Source organism: Oryctolagus cuniculus, chromosome 10 (genome assembly GCF_964237555.1).
Source record: "Oryctolagus cuniculus chromosome 10, mOryCun1.1, whole genome shotgun sequence".
Classification (NCBI taxonomy): Eukaryota; Metazoa; Chordata; class Mammalia; order Lagomorpha; family Leporidae; genus Oryctolagus; species Oryctolagus cuniculus.
Window position 1 is genome coordinate 54,765,591 of NC_091441.1, and position 24,466 is coordinate 54,790,056.

Consider the following 24,466-nt stretch of genomic DNA (forward strand, 5'->3'; position numbering starts at 1 on the left):
ATGAAAGATCTTTGTGAGTGAGATCCCAGCAAAAGAATGGGCCATCGGAGAAGGAGGTACCTTTCTCTGAAGGGAGGAAGGAACTTCCACTTTGATATGGCCTTGTCTAAACAAGATCAGAGTTGGTGAACTCAAGAGGCTTCCATAGCCTTGACAGCTCATGGCAAGAGCTTCAGGTGATTACTGACGTCATAAATAAGAGTGTCAATTCTTAAATAAACAATGGGAGTCACTGTGCACCTGCTCCCCTTGTAGGATCTCTGTCCTTAATGTGTTGTACTATGAGAATTAACGGTAAAACTACTAGTTGAACAGTACTCTATATCTTGTGCGGTTGTGTGGGTGCAGTCTGTTGAAATCTTTACTTAGTATATACTAAGTTGATCTTCTGTATATAAAGATAATTGAAAATGAATGTTGATCAAGAATGGGATGGGAGAGAGAGTGGGAGATGGGATGGTTGCGGGTGGGAGGGAGGTTATGGGGGAAAAGCCACTATAATTCAAAAGTTGTACTTTGTACATTTATACTTATTAAAAAATAGAAAATAAAAATATTAAATAGATTGGGGCATGAGTGTTTGACCTAGCAATTAAGATGCCTGTGTCCTATATTGGAGTATGTAGGTTTGATGCCCAGTTTCGATTCTGACTTTAGCTTCCTGCAAATGCATATCCCAGGAACATTGGTAATGGCTCAAGTAATTGCATTCCTGCTACTCTCTAGGGGGACCTGGGTTGAGTTCCTGGGTCTGGGCTTCAGCAGCCCTAGCCAGAGGGGCACTGCAGGCATTTGAAAAGTAAACAGGTAGATGGAAGCTGTCTCTCCCTGCCTTTCTGTCTCTGCCTCTTAAATTAAAAACTAAATAAGCAAACAGTTTGAAAGGTGTTGAATTATGTCATAATCTCAGAAGAAATCAGAGCAGCAAGTGCTCCCCCCAAAATTGTGATCATGTTCTATAATCAGTGATGACACTTAATCTTATTCCCAGCCTTAATGTAAGATGTCCTGAGCTGAAAGATGTCTACATGTTTCCTCAATAAGTCTTTATTTCTCCAACTGAAAAATGAGACTGTTAATACTTACTGTGCCCAAAGGGGTTGTTATAAGAATTAAAGTATATATTTGAAATTTCTTTAAGTTGACTTCCTAAGTTTGGAAAAACTGCTTGCCTATTAGGAGTAAAGTGTTAGCAGGTTTTCCAGGTAGAAGGCTTTTGCAAGGATTCTGCTGAGGAGAATCGTTCTGAGTTCTGGAAACTTCAAGTATATAATAAGGTATTTGTATAGGTTGGTATTGGAAAAGCACTAGAAGCTTCATTTAATGTGCTGAATGTATTCTAATTTTTAATTCTAAATAATAATTTAACTTCTCTGTACTTTTGTTATCAATGAAATGATGATATGTATACACATCTCAATTATATCAACAATTCTGTGATATGTTTCCAAAAATTCTATGTATATATGTATCCAAGCAATGTGAGAAACTGTTGTTTAATAGTAGATACATTGAAAAACAACAGCTAGTTAGATCTCTTCAATTGTTAAAGTTGTATGTATGAAATTGTTAAATTGGTATGCAGTTGTGAAAGGGATTAAATTACAATTGTTAAATGCTTTTACATATATTATCTCATGATCTATCTAATTAAGTTTAGGCAATGTAGGTAGTATTATTATATAATTACTATCTGAGATATTGCAGGGAATTTAAAAAATCATCTAGCCTGACAACTAAAGTATGTAGAAAGGAAAAACCAATTTATTCATTTATTTCAGTAATTTGTGGTTCTAAGAAATAATTTATTTAACATTGATTTATGATCCATTCAGCTTCAAGTCTAAGAAAGGGAATGTTGGTATCTAGTTAACTATGATCTGAGCTAATGTAATGAAGACCTGAGTGTATTTGATTCCTCCTTTTGAAAATAATATCTAGAGGTAGGTGTTTGGCCTAGTGGTGAAAACACTAGTTGGGACGCCTGCATCCCAAATTGAATACCTGGGTTTGAGTCCTGGCTTGGCTCCCAGTTTCAGCTTCCTGCTAATGTGCACGCTGAGAGGCAGCAAGCGATGGCTCAAGTCCTTGGGTACTTGCCACTCATGTGGAAGACCTGCATTAGGTTTCTGAATCTTGGCTTCATCCTGGCCCAGTCCAGGAATTAAGAGCATTTGGGGAGTGAACCATGGGATGGGAGTGCATTCTCTTACTTTTGCTCTCTTTCTCTCTTCCTCTCAAATAAAGCTTAAAAATGTTAAAAGAAAGTAGTATCTATTACTTGACTTTGTTTAGCAGAGTGTTATCGCCCCAATCTCTCTTTTTTTTTTGACAGGCAGAGTGGACAGTGAGAGAGAGAGAGAGAGAGAGAGAGAGAAAGGTCTTCCTTTGCCGTTGGTTCACCCTCCAATGGCCGCTGCGGCCGGCGCACTGTGCTGATCCGAAGCCAGGAGCCAGGTGCTTCTCCTGGTCTCCCATGGGGTGCAGGGCCCAAGCACTTGGGCCATCCTCCACTGCACTCCCAGGCCACAGCAGAGAGCTGGCCTGGAAGGGGGGCAACTGGGACAGAATCTGGCGTCCCTACCAGGACTAGAACCCGGTGTGCCGGCGCCGCAAGGCGGAGGATTAGCCTAGTGAGCTGCAGCGCCGACCTCCGTCCCAATTTCTTATTTGTTGTGTACTCCACATTTGTTTTCTTATTTGATTCTTCAGTTCATTAGCTACTTTAACTGTGGGAAGCAGGGCCCGGCTCCCACAACATGGCGCTGAGAGGGAGTAAACAAATTTTACACAGCAGCTTCAGCTGCTTCATCAATTTGACTAACGAGCTGCAGGAGCTGATCCAACCTCTGATTGGAAGAAAGCGGTGTGCTCAGCACGCGGGCAGCGGAGCACGGATTGGTGGAAGAGGACTATAAAAGGGGACTCAACTGCACTTTCTGGGACAACTACTGTCTCCGATCTGGTGGAGAGTTCGGGGCGGGGGGGGGTGGTGGCTTAGTTGGAGAGTTGGTTGGAGAGTTCGCTGGGAAGCTCGTTATTTCCTTCTTCTCTTTACTTGTGCTTGCTTTACTGTAGAAAAAAACCGACTGAAAGGGAATAACAGCGTCCGGTCCGGTGCCGCTCCTCTGCTTGCGGAGGGGTGACATTTAACTACCTCCTGAGACAGTTATTTTAAAAAGCCAGCTGTTTTAATTATTCTAATAGAATGAAAAGATGATGTTTTGCCAGCTTTTTATGAATTTTTAAATTTAAGTTATACAACTTTAATGTATTTCGTATATACAGATTTAGGAACATAGTGATACTTCCCATCCTACCCTCCCTCCTGCCCACACTCCAATCCTTCTTCCTCCTACCTCTCTCATTCCCACTCCTTTTTTTAAATTCATTTCTTATTTATTTGAAAGACAGCTACAGAGAAAGAGACACAGAGAGGTCTTTCATCCATTGGTTCACTCCCCAGATGGCCACAACGGCTGCAGCTATGCTGATCCGAAGCCAGGAGCCAAGAGATTCTTCCAGGTCTCCCACGTGGGCAAGGGGGCCCAAGGACTTGGTCCATCTTCCACTGCTTTCCCAGGCCATAGCAGAGAGCTGGATTGGGAGAGGAGCAACTGGGACTAGAACTGGTGCCCATATGAGATGCCGGCACTTCAGGCCAGGGCTTTAACCTGGTGTGCCACAGCACCGGCCGCAATTTTTCACTCTTAATTTTTGCAAAGATCTGTTTTCAGTTTACTTAATGATCATAAGGTTAATCCTACACTAAGAGTTTAACAAATCAGATTCCTTTTTTATTAGCACCTATTTCTCCTTCACTTTCTTTTAAGTTCACACATTATACCAAGAAATATGGTTATTTGCTTAATTAAAGCACACGACTAGCTGTTCAGTTTTTCCATTTTTAATGTGCTTGCCTAGAGCCTTCATATAATATATTCTTCATGCCCAAACTCCAGGATCACGTTATGGATTATAATGAATTACTTCTTGTAACCAGACCCTCTTGGCTACAGTCCAAGACAAACTTGTACTATTCAAAATTCTGTGTTTCACTATAATAAGAAGTGTTACTTGGGGGTCCAATGCAGTCTGTCTGTTTTTACTATAATTTTACCAATGTAAACTTAAAACAGTAAAGTCTTTGGATCAATGCCGAATATAAAAGTATTTACAGAGTACATACTAATTGTTCATTTTGCTGCTGTTTGGCCCTTTAAAGATTGGCAGCGAAATTCAGGAAATGAATTGTAGCTTTTTAGAAAGTACTTTTCTCACAGAAGATCAGGTTTCAGTGCATCTCAGGTTTTGTGGGAATGAATCAAATACAAAATAGGTTGAAGTTCCTTACTTTCCATTTAAAATTGCTACAATATACTCACTTCTGAGAAAATCCATTATAGTTGTTTTGAGTACTAACTAGAATACAGGTAAAACTAGAGAAAAACAGTTTGACCGTATTTGTCCTATAATGTGATATATAGGACACTTCTTGGGCCCTGCTTGCTTCAGCCATTTTCCTGATAGTTTTTTACCTGACTTTTCTGCCCTAGGGGCTTCTCTGAAGCTAGTGGAAACAAGTGTGTTACAACTTGAAGCTGTAAGAAATTAGCAACCCATGAGGCTACCCTTAACTGACAGAAGTCAGAATCATTGCATAAATGCCCTTCTCTTGTGTTGTCTGGCATGCAATTCTGAGATCATTTCATGGGTCCTAAGAACATACTGGGTTTTGAGCCTTACTTGATCATAGTGGGGCATGAAGTCAAGAATGCACTCTTGTATTGGCTTTCCCTCCTACCACATTTCCTTCTCCTAATCCCCCATTCCTGTTCCTGGGATGACTTCCCAAATACAGAACTTGCACACATGCCAGAAGACTCCCAATCTACTTTCCATAGAGAACTAGACCAAGAGATAAAGAAAAGGGAAGCACGAGATCTCCATTCACTACTTTTGAGTTACTAATGGAAAATTTAACTTTTGAAAGAATTCAGACATGGATGGGGCAGTTAGATTAATTGTACAATTTTCAGGATTTTAATGCTGACCTAAGATTTGTCAGACATTTGAGTTTTTCTGATAGTGTTAATAGGTTGGATTAAAAGGAACTCTTTTATTAGTAGTACATAACTTCTAAAATAACAGTTCTCTGGTTACTTTTTAGACTGTATGTCTTTAATACAATGAGCTATAATGTTCTCTATTTCCCAGTTAAATTTTGATTCATAGCAAGTTTAGGTTAGTCCTGAATTATCCAAATTAGCTATTTATATAGAAAAAATTTTAAACATTTAAAATTTTTATTACTTTTCAATTGTTTATTGTAACATCTACTCTGAATGTATGAAAGTAAATTTAAGTTACATATTAATGAGTAGTCACATAGGATAAATTGTTTATGTGCCTAATTTGTTAGTTTTGACAAGAATATATAACTAGGGGGATAAATTGGTGGACTGATACTTTGTCTTTTAGTATACCTTCTACATACAAGCTCTACAATTTGAAAAACAAAATTTGCTTTCTATGTCTATAAACTCGGGTTATAGGATAAGCACAAAGCTTATTTGTATAGCAGTCAAACAATTTTCATGAAACTAAAGTTGATTACAAGAAATGAATATGATCAGTTTGTGTTATAAATGAAACTATTAGTTGGTTCTAATATTAACTCCTAACCTGTTTCCTGTGTTTTATTTATTCATTGGAGGATGTGTCAACTGATCTAAGTTCAGTTACACAAACTCAGTGTTTATCACAGGATTCTGCATTCCCTTCTGACCAAAGACATAGATTTCAGCAATAGCTCCTGTGTCATCTTTGCTCATTAGCAAAGTCTGAGGATAATTTGATAATTAGAAAATGTGAAATCCTATTCTTTATCACATATTATACCCAATACATTTTATACTTACTTTTCTCATCATTATTTGTGATTGAGAGAATGTAATACTTTTCTCATCATTATTTGTGATTGAGAGAATGTAATATAATTTAATATTAACCTATAATAAATTTAATTGAGAAGGGAATTCTTTGAAGGAAAAAATACATTCTAGAGTCCTGAAAAAATAATTCAGTTGGTAGTAGAAACAGCACAATCTTTAGAGCATATAGAAATCTTTGCTTAACTAATTTGATACCATATTAGATAATAGATATAAGTAGCATTTGAAACTCAGTTTCTAGGCAAACATGGATTACGAGAATTATCCATTTATCTCTTCCTTCCATAGTTTAGATGATTGAAATTTTAATTTTTTAAAAAAAATTTAATCCTTGTAATCATCTTGGTGTACTGCTCTCAAAGTACTCTTAACAAGGGCTTCTTTGAAATGAATCTACCAGGATTGGATTATATGGGTTTCTTGTTTCTAAAATTTTAAGGTTAAAATGTTTTCCAATATTAAATCTTAATGCCTTCTAATTTGCTGACTTAGCTTTTAGCTCTTACAAAAATAAAATACATATTCTAAATTAAGCTTTGACTTTTCTAACTAAAGCTATTTGTTGATGTCTGTTAGGTACTCTCTTATCTGTTCATGAGCTTGGAAGGGTGTTGACTTTTTGCTGAGCACCTAACATCTTCTAAGAACGGTGTTAAGTGGTTTATGCATAATATCTCATTTAATCCTTTCAACAACTCCTAATGAATGGTTTAAGTTTTGTTAGTTTACAGATGAAGAAAAGAACTCAGTTAAATAATTTTCAAGGCTAAAATAGTAGAGCAGAGTCAGTATTCAAACTCACATCAGTTTGGCTTAAAAGCTGATATGCTTTTCAATATATCTTTTCTCTTGATTATAAAAAGAAGGAAAACAAATGAAAGTGATGATATTTCGGATTTCACTTGGTTGAATTAAAATTAACAAATTTAGAAGCATCCCTTAGGTAGGATTTTTACCTGCAAAAAGATAAAAGGTCAAAGAAATAACATTTAGTGCCAGGAATCAGAATTGAAATTTTTGAGCCTTTGTTTCTTGACCTTTTTGTAGTTCCAATTCCAAGGAATTCCTCAAGTTAAACACGTTTAAAGCATTTTGAGCACTTGTATACAAAGAAGCTCACCTCTTACATAACAGATTCTATTGCCTCTAACATAGGTTTTAAGTCCTATAGTTCTGGTTCCATAACCTTACTGAAAATATCCTATCAGTTCTAACCAAATTTTGGAAGTACTAATTTAAAAAAAAAATTCTTTTATTTGAAATGCAGTTAGAAAGAGAGAGAGAGAGAGCAATCTTCCATCCTCTGGTTCACTCCCAAATAGCTGTAATGGCCAGGGCTGGGCCAGGCCAAAGCCAGGAGCCTGTAGCTCCATCTAGGTCCCCTATGTAGATGGCAGGGGCCCAAGCGCTTGGACCATCTTCTGCTGCTTTCTCAGTCCATTAGCAGGGAGTTGGATATGAAGTGAAAATAGCCAGGACTTGAACCTGCGTTCATATGGGGTACAGACATCATAGGCAGCAGCTTAACCCACTGTATCACAATGATGGCTCCAAGTACTAACTTCATAAGCAAATGCTAAACTATAACCCTATAAGGGTGACTAAAACAATATAAAAATATATAATACATATCAAGAAAATGAATATTTGTGGTAGTTTAAAGCGATATTAAGTCAGAAAGTTATAGCAGGATCCACAATCTAGGCAAACATGAATGTAAGGCCTCCTTATCAATTTGAAACAAAATTATATGATGGCATTAAGAGATTAAGGTTTGAAGTGATAGTCACTTTAAAAAATTATTTATTTGAGAGGCAGAGAAACAGACACACACACACACACACACACACAGCTCCCATCCATTGGTTTACTCCCCAAATGCCCATAACAATGGGAGCCCAGGCTGACTGCAATCCAGGTCTCCCACATGGGTGTCAGGAACTCAAGTACTTGAGCCATCATTGCTGTCTCCCAGGGTCTACGGTTAAAAGGCAGCTGGAGTCAGGAGCAGCAGCTGGGCATTGAACCTGCCAGGAATAGAACCTAGGCACTCTGATGTGGGACATAGGCATCTTAACAGGCATCTTAACTGTTAGGCCAAACTGTCACCCCAGTTGTCACTTTATTACCAATGGCAACCCCATACATTGCACCACTATGCCAAAAATGTTTGGGGAAATCATATATAAATTAAAATATGGAAGCAAAAATATTTTAGTTCACCAAAGGTTTATTAACATGACTATAGAGTCTAATTTACCATCTTACAAATACTTTACAAACCATAGATTAAATTTCATGAGATATTCAGAAGAGTGAATAAATGTAGGAAAAGCTACTGGTCACCCCTTCTATCCTTAGATCATTTACTAGTGACCTAACGGCCATTTTGGAGTTTTCTTCCTCAACTCAAAAATGAGGAGTTGAATCCTTTCATTATTCTTTAAGAGTCGCTCCAGCTCAAAATGTCATAATTTAAGCTTTTTTTTTTTTTTTTTACAAGAAGACACATGGAGATACTCAGGAAGGAAAGAGGCTGCAGTTTAACATTGTGGACAAAATGAGTTCTGTGAGATTGTGTGGTCAGGAATAAAGACAAAGGAATGTGTCCTAATATGATTGATAAATTTATATATCCTTAAATGTGTGCTAATATGATTGATAAATTCATATATCCTTAGTTTTAATTTAAATGAGTTCATATATCCTTTTATTTTAATCAAAACGGTGCACTGTGTTATTATTTTGAAGGAATCCATTTATGGAGAATACATAAAATTCATATTTAATATAGACAACATATATTTGAAAATAACAGTTCTATTTAATGGAAGCTGTAGAACACCTTTCCAAAATGTAGAGTGAGACTTGCATTTTAACCTATTGATTTTATATGTAATGTATATCTAGTTCCTATATATAATGTAAACCTATTTCTACATAGGTTTTCTTAAAATCAAAAACATAAAAAATATTCAGTAAATAAATTAGAACCTCTATGTTTATGTTTAATTTATTTAAAATGCATGATCCCTGCATTTTAAATACAATATGCTTTAACATTTTAAAATTACTGGCAATACTAACAATATGCTCCGTTTAAATATATATATATACATATATATACACCCATACATATATATACATACATACACACACACACACACACACATCTCACCTGAAAACTGATTGAAAAGAGAAAAACTCAACCAACTGAAAGTTTTGACCTGGATACAATTTATGCTGAATCAAAGTAATTTTGAGTTGCTGAATCAGCACATTCCTTTTGCAGATACATTGCATAGTTTTTCAGAAGTTTAGCTGAATTACCAGAAGCTTCATGTAGTATTGCCTAGAGGTAGGACTAACACATATCCAAAGCTTTTCCCTGCAAAAAAATGCAATCTCATCTGAGCATTTTCGCTTTTTGTCTTTATTCTTTATGAACATCCTAAAAACACTATTAATACAGACTTTGAATTTGAACATAATTAAAAAGGATGCATCAGACTTGCTCAGTTGAAAGTCCTATTAAGATGATCTATAAAGAGATATTGACAGGAAAGAGGTAATATGATATGCCAAAATAAATATTAAAATATTAGTGACTTTCATTTTAAATGATACAGTTTACTAAAGTAACTGGATCAATGAAAGAGTGTGGTAAAATAAATCATTTTAAAATAAAAGAAAAAGAAGATGCAAGTATTCTTTAACCTAAAAAGTTTTTCAGAACTACCAGGCATGATAAAACCTGTCTTCATTCCTTTCTATTCAGCTCAGCAAGTGCTTTTGAGCTCCAATAGTTAATCAGTTACCAGATTCCACAATCTTTGTTTTTCACACTCCTTAATTCTTGCTGTGAATTGTTACTCTAATATACTCAGGATCAACAACCAGGCCAATACTTTTAGGCAATTATTATTTTATTCACAATTGGATTTACCATATAAAATTGTTACTACATAGCTACAGCCTGTAAAACATAATAGTATATTATCAAAGAAGTAGATGGCTTGAGATGAATGATTACTATGTGAAATATATTTGGCAAATTATTCAACTCGGCTTTTTAAAGGAATATGGCCTTGTCCAACTTAAAAAAAAGATAGCAAAAGTATATTCTATACCAAATAACCTTTATCCAAGCAAATCAATGAACACATAGACAAGTGTTATAAAACATTATATAACAGAAAGAGTATAATATAGGTATTACCATTTAAAAAGTATATACCTTCTTGAACATAATTTTAAAATTTAACCTTCTAAAATTGCATAGAAAATCAAGAAATACAAAAGATATAACTTACCCTTCAATTTATTTAGAAAACCTCTGCTGTTGGTCAAAAGCAGGTATGTCACTGCTCACTTTCCCTGAAGCTATGAACTTAAACATTGAATCAGTGGACGCCACCTCTTTGGACCACACTTGAGCTTGCTAGGCACTACTGCTATGTGGAAGAGATCTGCTGCATCTAAGCTATATACTGTGTGCAATGGATAACCTAATATGCCTTTCATTTAACTGGCTGGGCAGGTTTCTACCGTCTGTGGAACATGGAATCAAACCAGAATATGTTGGCATAACAGGCCAGTCAAACCGGTTCTTCAGTAGATCCAGAACTCGTCTGACCAGTCTGCATCAAAGACTAGCTCAACATGCTGCAGCGGCTCAACTCTGCAAAACTTGTACTGGGTGAGTTATCCCCACCTCCGTCAACTCCCAACAAACTACTGAGAATGTTGTAGCCTCCAGCAAAGTAATTCAGAATTCTAGTGGGAGTGGTAGATACGTGTCAGGTATAGTGAGAGTCCCTTGTTATAAGCCTCCTCTGGTAGATACATATAAGCAAGTGGTCTGTTATCCTCAGGCAGGGATAGGTAATCCTTTTATTTCCGAAGCCTCTGGAAATAGATAATCTACAGTGAAAGAAAAATCTCATAATGCCTGAACTTTTCCACTAGTCAACTTGGCTTTGCTTGGACTGGTCTAGCCTTGAGGGGAGAGATTAGTATTCCGTACCAGGGTAGGAGCCCTGAGAACGAGAAGGAAGCATTTTTAGAGGGAGAGAAGCAAGGTGTAGGTTGACCAAATATTCGCCTGGGTGTGTTATCTTCCTTGTTCTCAACTGATCCTCATACCATTCCAGTCTAAAATTGGAAAAACTACTTCTACATACCAGAGGCAAGTTAGAAGTTTTACTTTGGATATTCAGCAGTTCAACAGAAATAGCTACTAATTTTCAGGAATTCTGCTAGGTAGGGGGTTCACAATGGTGGAAAAGATACATTTAGTAAAACAGCAATATAAGATTCCAGTTGGACAGAAATTATTTATATAAAGGGAGATCATGTGAGATTTATTTTTACTCTATTAATTCTTGCACATTTAGAAACAGTCTTCTGTACCTACTGACGAAGTGATTCCGAAACTTTTCTGCCCAGGAATCATCTGAGATGCTAGTTAGAACCCAGATTGCCGGGCCTCACCTCAAGAGATTCTGATTCTATTGCCTACGCACTTTTGCACTTCCTTCGATTCTTGGGCAGTGTTCTTGCAGAGACCATAGACCAGACTCCATATTCAAGTTATCTTTCTGTGTCTAACTAAAGGAAATACACATGAACCAAAATTTGTCATATTCATTTTTGTGTCTCCAGTGTCTAGAACACTGACACTTAGAAATACTTAGTAAATGCTTACTAAGTAAATATCTACTCAGAGTCAGCATTTGCCAGATCCCAAGGGAAACACAACTAGTAACTGTTGTGTGAGTCAAATTGTATACAATACTATAATTATAATAATTGAGGTAGGAGCACAGAAAAGTGAACAAGTATAACTGTGGAGAAGACCACAAGGTAGACTGGTTTAGAGAATACTTTTATACCCAGAACCAAAAAGTGCTATCTGTAGGATAGTAAAAGGCAAGAAGAAGGGTAAAAAGAATGCCTCTCAAGTTATTATTACTCAGAATTTGGTAATTAAGTATTTTCCAGAACAAGGGTCAGCCAATTTTTCTGTAAAGGATCAGAAACTAAATATTTTAAAATTTGTGAGCCAAATTGTTTTCATTTTAGTATTCATCTGTAACATTAGTACAGAAGTAGATATAGACAATAGTCAATGAATGGGTGTAGCTATGTTCCAATAAAACTTTACAGAGCAGGTGGCAGGCCAGATTTGGCCAGTAAGCCATATTTGGCTAACACCTAATCTAAAGTTAGATTTTTTTTAACAGTTAACAAGATTGCATATTGGGTAGGAAAATTGGCTTTGAAATGACAAAGACTTGGGTTCCATTACAATTCTATTCTTAATAGCTTTGTCTCTTTAATCAAGCATCAATTTTATTTATAAAATGGTAATAAAAATAATAGTACCTATACCTTAAAGTAATTGAAATATCCAAATAACACAATTTACATAAAAGCTTATCTAAAAACCTCATACACATTGAGGGCTCTATAAAATGTCAGCTAAACATTTGAACATGGGCATTTGGTTTTTTATTATTTTTGAAAACCCACTAAAATAACAGTGAAGAACCAAAACAGCATGAACTCTTCAGGATCAAAAGGAATGAGAGAGCTAGCAGACAAGAGATATAGAAGAGGAAGACAGGATATGTGGCGACTGGCTTAGCAGAATAGAGAAAGAGAAGTCTGACTTTGCTGCAGAATGCTGAAAAACATCAGGGATTGGAAGCACAGTCTACCTGTAAATAGTCTTGGGGTGTGAAGTGGGCTCAGAATTGTATGTTGGTTGAAAATTTGCTTAAGAAATAATTTGCTCTGCAGGTTCCTTAATCGACCCAAAGCCTGGAGACTGTCCCGTCTTCAACCTTGGTAGAAGATAGGTAGGATTTGTGTTTTAATGGTTGGAGAGATTGTCCTAGCTTGATTCTAGATTTGGGAATACCAGGGAGAGCAGAGGGTGAATTGTGAATTATCCCCATTAAAATCAAGGAGATTGCATCATTTTCTGTTGCGTATATGACAAATTACATGAAGCTTGGTGGTTTAAGACAATGTAGATTTATCATCTTTCCACTCTGGAGGTCAGAAGTCTAAAATTAGTCAGTGAACTAAAATCAGAGTGTCAGCAGGGCTGCATTCATATATGGAGAATTCATTCTTGGGGGGAGAAAACTGTTTTCTTGTCTTTTCCAGTTCCCAGTAGCTGTCTGCATTTCTGGGCCATGGTCTCCTTCCATCTTCAAAGTCAGCAATGGTTGGCTAAGACTTTTCTTTTGTCAAATCATTCTGACCTTGACTCTGTTGCTCTTGTCTTCTACATTTAAATCCAACTGGATAACTCCAGGCAATTTCCCTATTAAGGTCTGCTGATTAACAACCACAATTCCATCTGCTACCTAAATCCACCTCTTCCATATAACCACATATTCATAGCTTTCTAGGATTAGGATGTGTGGACATTTTTAAGAGGTCATTATTCTTCCTACCACAGAGATCAAGTCTGTCTTTATGTTGGTTGGTGAGTTGCCCAGTCCGTTCCTCCACTAGGCCTCCGAATGCTAGTACCCAAGTTCCTATTTTTCACTCACAAAGCAGGGAAGTAGTGAATTTCTGCCTGAAAAACGGTCACATCTCTGATCAGCCTAATACAGTGGTTGTATCCTAGGGTTGATTTTGCCCCTTCAAGGAACGTTTGGCAATGTCTGGAGAAGCTTTTGATTATAACAACTACGGAGGTGGGCAGAGGTGTGGTACTGGTATCTGATGGGTAGGGGCTAAGAATGCTGCTAAATATTTTACAATACACAGCAGCTCATCTTCCCACCCCAACAAGTAATTATCCAGTCCAAAATGTCAACAAGGCCAAGGTTGAGAGACCCTACTATAATGTTAAATCTCTTGGTCAAATAACCCTTAAATAAATCAATTAATCCCAGGTAGGCACACAGAATTACCATTTAGCATTTTGCAACTGATTGGAGAGCATTAAATATGAAAGAAATAAATGAAGAGAAACAACAGATAAAAAGAACGTAGGGGCCAGTGCTGTGGCACAGTAGGTTAATCCTCTGCCTGCAGCACCAGCATCCTATATGGGCACCAGTTCTAGTTCCGGCTGCTTCTCTTCCAATCCAGCTCTCTGCTGTGGCCTGAGAAAGCAGTGGGAGATGGCCCAAGCACTTGGGCCCCTGCACCTGCGTGGGAGACCTGGAAGAAATTCCTGGCTCCTGGCTTCAGATCAGCTCAGCTATGGCTGTTGTGGCCATTTGGGGAGTGAACATGTGGATGAAAGACCTTTCTTCTGTCTCTCCATCTCACTGTCTGTAACTGTATTCATCAAATAAATAAATTTTAAAAAAATCTAAAAAAAAAAAAAAGAAAAGAAACAGTTAACAACACAGGGAGCAGAATAATTTAAGAAATACTATTTTAATATATTAAATTTAAAGACATTACTGGTTATGTAAAACAAGAACAGAAAGATACCTAAAAGTAGAACTTTTAGAGACTAAAAAGGAGATTTGGAAAGTAAGAACATGGTGGTAGAAATAAAGTCAGTAAGAGGAGTTAGAAGATAAAGTTGAGGAAATTTCCCAGATATAAAATAGAAAGATAAAACAAAGAGAAATAGAAGATAAAACATTTTTAAAATCGTTTCTAGGGGCCAGTGCAGCAGGTTAAAGCTACAGCATGCAGCACCGCTATCCCATGTGGGTGCTGGATCCAGTCCTGGCTGTTCCACTTATCCAGTTCCCTGCTAATGTGCCTGGGAGAGCAGCAGAAGATGACACAAGTGCTTGGGCCTCTGCACCCCTATGGGAGACCCAGAAGAAACTCCTGGCTCTTGGCTTTGGCCTTGCCCAGCCCCAGTGGTTGTGGCCATTTGGGGAGTGATTCAGCAGATGGAAGACCTCTCTCCATGGCTCTCCTTCTCTCTCTTTGTAACTGGGCCTGCCTTTCATATAAATCAATAAAATCATATAAATCATATAAATTAATAAAATCATATAAATCAATAAATCTTTTAAAAATCATGAATAAAAAAGTTTTAACCAATAATAGAGAAATGGAAGATTAAAAATTATCAAATAGTCTGAATTTTTCCCTGTAAACAGAAGACCCAGGTTTCTGATTGAAAGTGTTCATTAAATGCCTAGCAAATGAATGCAGAAAGGCTGCCCACAAGGTATATCATCATGGAATTTCAGAACACCTGGGATAAGGAAAAGATACAGAAACTTCCAGAGAAAGAGAAGGGAAACTAGCACAACAAAATGATCACATAGAAAGGATCAGGAATCAGAATAGCACAGCTTTAACAGCAACTCAGAAAACTAGATAGCAATGAATTAGTTTAAAAATTCTGTAAGCATAGTGTTTATAAGCCAAGAATTCTATATTTAGAGTATAGGCTGGCGCCGCGGCTCACTAGGCTAATCCTCCACCTAGCGGCGCTGGCACACCGAGTTCTAGTCCCGGTCAGGGTGCCGGATTCTGTCCTGGTTGTCCCTCTTCCAGGCCAGCTCTCTGCTATGGCCCGGGAGTGCAGAGGAGGATGGCCGAAGTACTTGGGCCCTGCACCCCATGGAGACCAGGATAAGTACCTGGCTCCTGCCATTGGATCAGCGTGGTGTGCCGGCCGCAGTGCGCCGGCCGCGGTGGCCATTGGAGGGTGAACCAATGGCAAAGGAAGACCTTTCTCTCTGTCTCTCTCTCTCACTGTCCACTCTGCCTGTCAAAAATAAAAATAAAAATAAATTCTGTAAGCATAGTGTTTATAAACCAAGAATTCTATATTTATTCAACTTGAAATCAAGTGTGAGAGTACATTAAGTATAGCTTTGGATACATACAGCTTCTAAAATTGTATCTCTTCATCTTCTCTTTTGTTCTTTTTTTTAAAAAAAGATTTATTTCTTCAAAAGTTAGAGTTACAGAGAAAGAGAGAGAGAGCAAGAGGGAGAAGAGAGAGTTATCTTCCATCCACTGGCTCATTCCCTAAATGGCCACAATGGCCAGGGCTGAGCCAGGAGCCAGGAGCTTCCTCCAGGTCTCCTATGTTGGTACAGGGGCCCGAGGACTTGGGCCATCCTCCACTGCTCTCTCAGGCATACCAGCAGGGAGTTGGATCAGAAGTGGAACAACTGGGACTTGAACCAGTACTCACATGGGATGCCAGTGCTACAGACAGTGGCTTAACCTGCTGTGCTGCAGTGCCAGCCCCTGTTTATCTTTTCTTAAGAAATTATTAAAGGATGTGCTACAAAGTAAGAGTAAGCTGAAAAATATGAAAACATGGACATTACAAAAATCTCTGCTTCCTCTTTTCTTGCTTAGGATTCAACATTTTCATTACTTCCAAGATTTATATGTTATATATGTTTATATGATATACTGGTTACCATTAAGTTATTAAAAGCTGAGATTTTTATTTTGAGAGAAAGAGAGAGAGAGAGAGAGAGAGAGAGAGAGAGAGAAAGAGAATGTGATTGGTTTAGGTTACTTAATTCATTGGATATCCTTGTGTCAGGTGTCCATGATACAAACTTGGCTGAATTTTATCATAGCCTTAGAACTGGAAGGTTCTCATATAAAGAGGCTGTGGGCCGGCGCCGGGCTCACTAGGCTAGTCCTCTGCCTGCCGCGCTGGTACCCTGGGTTCTAGTCCCGGTTGGGGTGCCGGGTTCTGGCCCAGTTGCTCCTCTTCCAGTCCGGCTCTCTGCTGTGGCCCAGGAGGGCAGTGGAGGATGGCCCAAGTGCTTGGGCCCTGCACCTGTATGGGAGACCAGGAGGAAGCACCTAGCTCCTGGCTTCCGATCGGTGTAGTGTGCCAGCCATAGCGGCCATTTGGGGGGTTAACCAGCGGAAGGAAGACCTTTCTCTCTCTCTCTCTCCCTCTTATTGTCTAACTCTGCCTGTCCAAAAAAAAAAAAAAAAAAAAAAAAAGAGGCTGTGGGCAAAGAAAGCAATAAAACATGTTATAATATAGTATTTTAATTAAACGTGTAGATACTCTTAGATTTCATTCTACCCAATTATTTTTTCAGTTCTCAGTCATTGAAAATCATCGAGGACTTTTAGTATCAAAATACTTTGCCTATAGCATCTAATAATGGTAATATTGATAATGATAGCTATATTTTGATGATTTGTGCCAGGCATTGTTCTAAGCACTTTTCATATATTATCTCATTTAATTCTTATAATATCCCTAGTAGAGAGTTATTGTTTTATTTCCTACTTTTACAGATGAGGAAAATGTGATATATTGGAATTAAGCAATTACTTAGGGCAAAATAACAGTTTAATAGTAGAGCCATTTTTCCAAACCCAGACCTGCTGATGCTTAATCCCAAGGTATTAATTTTTATCTTGAAGCTCAGACCTACCTGTGGGAAAGGGTTGGGTTTTATCTGCATTGCAATTAAAGTCCAAGATCTACTTCTGACCTTTTTTCTTTCCTCAAGAAAATGCTTTCCATGGAGGTTGATTTCATTCAGGTGTTATTTTCATGATAGCAATTGTGTGACTGATCAACAGATTTAATCATCTGTGAGGGTATTTGAATTCCAAAAGAGTAGTTTATTATCCAAATCAATTATAATAGATAGAGTTTATTTAGGAGATACAAATAGTCTTTTGTTCTGTTTCCTTTTGCTTCTCACATAGAAATGACATTTACATCAGCATGCATGTGGTCACCCAACATTCATTTCTTTCTCTCAGACATCCATATACTCATTTAGGCTCCATTTGAAATTCATGTAAAATTTAAAATTTTTACTTATTTTCATTTTATTTTAAAAAAGATTTATTTTAAAGGTGGTATTACAGAGAAAGAAGGAGATTTAGAGAGATCTTCTATCTGCTGGTTTACTCCCTAAATGGCTTAATGGTCAGGGCCATTAATGCCAGGCCAAAGCCAAGAGCCTGGAACTCCATCTGGGTGTCAGGCGCACAAGTGCTTGGACATCTTTTGTTGTTTTCCCAGGCACATTAGCAGGGAGCTGGATCAAATTGGAGTGGCTAGGGTACAGCCCAGCACCCTTGTGGGATGCTGGTGTTGCAGGCTGTGACTTAACCCTCTGTGCCACAGCAGCAGCCCCTATTTTTATTTTATTTGACACAGAGAGAGAGAGAGAGAGAGAGAGAGAGAGAGAAATCGTCGATTTTCTCCTCAAATGCCTCCAATAGCTGGAACTGGGCCAGACTAAAACCAGGTGCATAGAACTCAAGTCAGGTCTCCCATGTGGATGACAGGGACCTAAGTACTTGAGCCTCCAAGAATGTGCATTAGAAGGAAGCTGGAATCAGAAGCAGAGCCAGGGGGCCAACAGTGTGGTTCTGTGGGTTAAGTCTCTGCTTTCAACACTGGCATCCCATACTGAAGTACCGATTCGAGTCCTGGCTGCTGAGCTTCCAGTCCAGCTCCCTGCTAATGTGCCTGGGAAATCAGTGGAGAATGGCCCAAGTATTTGGGCCCCTGCCACCCTCTTGGGAGACCTAGATAGAGTTCCTGGCTCCTGGCTGCTAGTTTCAGCTTGGCCCAGCACTGGTTGTTGTGTCCATCTGGGAAGTGAACTAGATGGAAGAGTCTCTCTCTCTCTCTCTCTCTCTCTCTCTCTCTCTCTCTCTCTTTCTCTCTTTATTTCTCTCTGTCTGCCTTTCAAATAAATAAATAAATATATTTTTTTAAAAAAAGCAGCAGCAGAGCCAGGACTTACACCAGTCACTCTGATAATGGGATGTGGGTGTCCACCTGTCTTTTTTTCCTTTTTTTTAAAAAAAGATTTATTTTTATTTATGAAAAGCAGAGTTACAGAGAGAGAAGTAGAGACAGAGAGAAAGGTCTTCCATCTGCTGGTTCACTCCCCAAATGGCCACAATGACTGGGGCTGGACCAGGCTGAAGCCAGGAGCCATGAACTTCTTCTGGGTCTCCAACATGGGTGCAGGGACCCAAGAACATGGGCCATCCTCTGCAGCTTTCCAAGGCACATTATCAGGGAGCTGGATTGGAAGTGGAACAGCCGGGACTTGAACTGGTGCCCATATGGGTTACCAGCGCTGCAGGCAAGGGCTTTAACCTGCTGCACTGCATTCCTGGCCCCTGTCTCACATGTCTTCACTTCTGAGCCAAATACCCATCCCAAGGCTCAGTTTTAAAGATTTTTTTCCAGGGGGAGAAAATATGGTTTAGAACAGTCAATATTTTATTCAGTTATTGAAAAAATTAGTTAACTCTTGTGTTGTCAATTATATCAGTTGTTTTCATATTCAGAGTAACTGTAATAAATAATATTACATTTAAATTTTAAAGTTTTTCTTTAGAATTCAAGTGTTCACTTTTTCTTTTAATCTAAATGTCCTCCCCAAGCAGTTCATTTTTCTGATTTCTTTTTGACAATTTCATACAGTAATATTAAATTTGCCACCATGAAAAGAAAAAAATGTTAGTCTACACGGAACCAAAATTACAAAAGTCAAACCATAAAACTTCACTTTATTTTCTACCATGTAGTTAAGCTGAGCTGCCCCAGAGATTTGGAGAAAGTATGTACAAACATATATGCCAATTTTCATAAGTAAAGGTGTATAACATATTATTCAATAGCTAATAAAATCTGATCATTGTGAAATTAAGAGTGTGTTAAATCAAAAAACTTAATTCTGAGCTTATCTTTTTTAAAGATTTATTTATTTATTTGAAAGGCAGAGTTAGAGAGAGAGAGATCCTCCCTCTGATAGTTTACTCCCCAAATGGCCTCAATGGCTGGAGCTGGGCTGACACAAAGCCAGGAGCCAGGAGCTTCTTCCAGGTCTCCCAAACAGGTGCATGGGCCCAAGGACTTGGGCCATTTTCTTCTGCTTTCCCAGGCTATAGCAGAGAGCTGGATGGAAGTGGAGCAGATAGGACTTGAACTGGTACCCAATGGGATACCAGCACTGCAGGTGGTGGCTTTACCTGCTGTGTCAGAGCGCCAGCCACTCAGCTTATTTTAATTACTCTTAGTTTGTATAAATATGGGTTAGTTATTTATTTAACATCCTGAACTTCAGTTGTTTCATTTATAAAATAAGTAAAATTTGATTGGGTATATTCTAATATATACTGAATAGCTATTTGACTCAAAACATTTATTTTAAGGTTTTGGAGGGCAAGTGAGCAATTAAAAAATTTAAGAATAACAGCAAAGTAGATTAGTTAAGGAGACATTTTACAGAAGAGCAATGTCTAAATGCAAGATAATTTTTCTAAAGATTTTTTTATTTGGAGGAGTTACACAGAGAAAGAGAGAGGCACACACACACACACACACAGAGAATGAGAGTGAGAAGGAGAGGGAGAGGGAGAGAGAGATGGAGATGGAGATGGAGATGGAGATGGAGATGGAGATGGAGAAGGAGGGAGAAATCTTCCATCTGCTGGTTTACTCCCCAAATGGCCTCAATGGTCAGGGCTGGGCCATAACAAAGCCAAGAGCCAGGAGCTTCTTCCAGGTCTCCCATGTGGGTGCAGAGGTATAGGATGTGGGCCATCTTCTGCTGCTTTCCCAGATGCATTAGCAGGGAGCTGTAATGAAAGTGGGGCATCCAGCATTTGAACCAGCTCCTATATGGGATGCTGGAGTTGCAGACAGTGGCTTTACCTACTACAGTACAACACTGGCCCACAGTGCAAGCTATTTTTAGGTTGAATTTTCCAAAATATGGTGTTGAGACATGGATTCTCAGGTATAAATGATTTATTGGAAATGTGTGTATATATAAAACCAGTAAGTCAGTTAGGGAGACAGGACCAGAAAGGAGAATAAGAAAAACAATGATATAATTTCAACATCAGCCTGATCCAGTGAGTAAATCACAGTGCAAGAGTTTATTCCATTTGGAGGCAAAGGATCTGAGCTTGATGCTCTTCATCCAGTCCCTGGCTACTGGTTAAACTGAAGGGAGGGAAATTTCCAGGCCTTTTTGGCTCTCTGCAATCCTATGAAGTAGAATGTAATCCAAGATTAGTCCTCTGAAGAAGGTTGCAGATGCTGTAAAATAAAAAGTAAAGGACTGGGGGCTTTGTGCTGTGGCATAGCAGGTGAAGCCACTGCCTGCAGTGCCAGCTTCCCATATGAGCGCCGGTTCGAGACTGGCTGATCCACTTCCAATCCAGCTCTCTGCTATGGCCTGAGAAAGCAGTACAAGATGGCCTAAGTGCTTGGGCCCCTGCACCCACGTGGAAGACCTGGAGGACGCTCCTGGATGCTGGCTCCTGGCTTCAGATCAGTCCAGCTCCAGTCATTGCAGCCATTTGGGGAGTGAACCAGTGGATAGAAGACTTCTTTCTCTCTCTGCATTTACCTCTTCCTCTCTGTAACTCTGCCTTTAAAATAAATAAATAGATCTTTTTTTAAAAAAAATAAAACTCTTGGGTATGTGTTTGGTGCAGTGGTTAGGATGCCACTCAGGACACCCACATCCATCTCAAAGTGCCTAGTCTGAATCTTGACACTTCTTGCTAATGCACATCTTGGTAGGTAGCAGGTGATGGCTGAAGTGCTTGGGTTCCTGCCACCCATGTGGAAGGCCTGGATTAAGTTCCTAGCTCCTGACTTCAGCCTGGCCCCGCCTTGTGAGCATTTGGAGAGTGAACTAGTGAATGAAAGCTGTCTGACTATCTGTATAAGTCTGTCAGTCTCTCTTTCTGCCTTTCAAAACAAAACAACAACAATAAAAAACAGAGTAAAACATTAAGACTTTTGCTTCCAGCCCAGAAGGAATTATAAGAATCAGATTTACCCTACCACCTGGAATAACAAGGACAAAATTTATTAAAACAATGGTTTTCAAGTCATTTTACCTTAATCAATGAAAAAACAGTTATCCCTAAGAAAGAATAAACAACAGTGAATGCTACAGCTAACCCTTGACAAAGAGGGAGTGACCCAGGTGGAATTTTGTGGTCTTAGAGAGATTGTCAAATTGTCTAAAAATGCAAGACTCAATTATATGCTGTCTTCAATAAATACATTTTAGACAGATTTTAAAAACCTAGTAGGTTAAAAGTTAAAGAATAGAAAAATATGCCATGCTAACACTAATCAGAAGACAACTGCAGGGGTGTGGTCCCCAAGATGGCGATATAGCAACAGGATGATCCGAGTCATGTGGGCAAAATAAATAAAAAGGAGAGAAGAAAACACACTGGAGATAGAGCTGTGGGAAATTCGTGACAGAAAGCCCAGGAAACCAACAGAAACTGGGAAGGTCCACATGAAAGGGCAAATAAGAAAGGGAAGCAGTAGAGGTGTGGTGGAGGTGTGGACCAGGGAGGCTGGTGTCAACCTCCAGGAGACCAGGTTAGATGGAAAATTGTGGGTCCATGGAGCTGCAGATAGCAGCAGTAGGGGGAACTTGGTGAACTGCTTGTGAATTTTCATGTGGGAAAATAAGAGAAGATATAGAGGAACAAACAGAAAGGTCAGTTACTCCCCTGCCCATTTCCATCCCTCCCCCCAACCAGACCTTCAGCCAGCTGGGAGAAGCCATATTGTTTATTTACATTTTTGAACATAAGCATGGGACTTCTGCCTTTGCTTCCCGTACACATGTCCATCAATTGCAGGGGCCACACCTCCCACCTAGGAATGAGGACCACAACATTTCAGAAGAATTTCCTCCCCACCACACAAGCTGTACCGCAAGGAGAAGTCCTGAATATCTAAAACTCAAGCCTGTTCCACCCACCATTGAGAAACTAGCCAGGCCCCAGAAGGTGGGAGCCCAAGCACTGGAGCTCATACCTGCCTCTACCATGATTGAGAAGTGAGCTGGGCTCCAATAGACAGGACTGAATTTGTCTACTTGCAGTGCACAGACACATAGCAGCTCATAACAGATGGAAACCTCACCAAAAGAAAATATCCATAGATTAGAGGTGCAGTTTGTTAAATAAGGTGATATAACCCTGAACACACCAGAGACTAACACTGGTGTGTCCTACAACTGTGAAAAAAAGGTGGGACACATCAACAGAAATAAACAACTTCCTATAACCAAAAAACCAGAGGAAAGATACAAAGCCCCATGGAGGCCTTACATTGGATAGCTCCTCCACCCGGGAATTCTGAACAGAGCACCCAGGTCACATCCAGCACACACCTCTTGGAACTCATTAAAAGTACAGATGTCCCACTAAATCACAAAGACACAAATTAAAGAGAAAAACAACCAGACAAAAAAAGAAAAAATATACAAATGCCAAAAAATAAAGGAAAAACCCTAAGTAAGAGTAAGGAAGACACTATAAGCCCCCCAAAGGAACACTACAACTTTTCAATAATAGAATAATAGAAGATGAAGATGAAGAGATTGAGGATATGCCAGAAATGGAATTCAGAAAATTAATTATCAGATTACTTAGAAGCAATCAGAAGCAAATTCATGATCTAAATAAAAAGTGCTCCCAAGAAATTGAGATATTAAAGAGAAGTCAGAATGAAATACTAGAAATGAAGAATTCAATAGCTCAAGTAAAAAATGTGGTGGAAAGCCTGATCTACAGAATAGGTGAGACAGATGAAAAAATATCAGAACTAGATGACAAATTTCTGGAAATATTACAGTCAAACAAACAAAAAAAGAAATTAGAGAAGAATTAGAAGAAATTAGGTTGGAGGTCTACAAGATATTATCAGACGACCAAATCCTAGGAGTTCTGGAAGGCATGGAAAGAGAGAAAGGATTAGGAGGGCTTCTTAATGAAATAACAGCAGAAAACTTCCCCAATCTGGAGAAAAATGACATCCAAGAACAGGAAGTACACAGAACTCCCAATAGACACGACCAGAAAAGATCTTCACCACAACACATTGTAGTAAAACTCTCCACCATAAAACATAAAGAAAAGATCTTAAAATGTGCACGAGAGAAATGCCAAATCACATTCAGAGTAAAACCAATCAGACTCACTGCAGACTTCTCATCAGAAACCCTACAGGCAAGAAGACGGTGGTGAGACATATTCCAAGTCTTAAGAGAAAAAAACTGTCAATACAGAATACTGTATTCTGGAAAGCTCTCATTTATGAGTGACAGTGAAATAAAGATCTTTCACAACAAACAGAAATTAAAAGAATTTATAACTACTTGCCCAGCCCTACAAAAGATGTTCAAGGATATGCTACACACAGAAACAGGAACATCACTAGGAAAGAAGATAGTTGCAGAAAATGACCCATTAGAAGTACAAATAAAACCCAAAATACAATACTAGAACTATTTACGGATACATGGCAGGGCAAAGTCAGTACTTAACAATTGTCACCCTCAATGTAAATGGTCTCAACTCCCCAGTTAAAAGACACAGACTGGTTGAATGGATTACAAAAGAAAACCAATCTATTTGCTGCCTATAACAAACAAAACTTGCAAACAAAGATGTGTGCAGACTGAAAGTGAAAGGCTGGAAAAAGATAATCCATTCTAACAGAAACTGAAAAAGAGCTGGTGTAGCCATCCTGATATCAGGCAAAATAG

The 24,466-nt window shown here is 38.7% G+C and overlaps 1 protein-coding gene and 1 long non-coding RNA gene across 4 annotated transcripts in view; one reads left to right on the top strand and one right to left on the bottom strand.

Moving 5' to 3' along the window:
- Nucleotides 1-10,463, bottom strand: part of RBBP8 (RB binding protein 8, endonuclease) — a 106,705-nt gene extending 96,242 nt beyond the window's left edge. The window contains exons 1-2 of one of the 2 annotated variants that reach the window (XM_070050397.1): nucleotides 10,268-10,463; nucleotides 9,133-9,342 (exon numbers count right to left, since the gene is read on the bottom strand). The gene's annotated coding sequence lies outside the window, so the exon portion shown is untranslated. The remainder of the gene's footprint in view (nucleotides 1-9,132; nucleotides 9,343-10,267) is intronic. The other variant, XM_051851350.2, reaches the window with a different exon arrangement.
- LOC127492305 (uncharacterized) overlaps nucleotides 1-24,466 on the top strand; it is a 69,506-nt gene that overhangs the window by 10,802 nt on the left and 34,238 nt on the right. For both annotated transcript variants that reach the window (XR_007921510.2, XR_007921509.2), the window contains exon 2: nucleotides 10,495-10,653. This is a non-coding gene — a long non-coding RNA (uncharacterized lncRNA). The remainder of the gene's footprint in view (nucleotides 1-10,494; nucleotides 10,654-24,466) is intronic.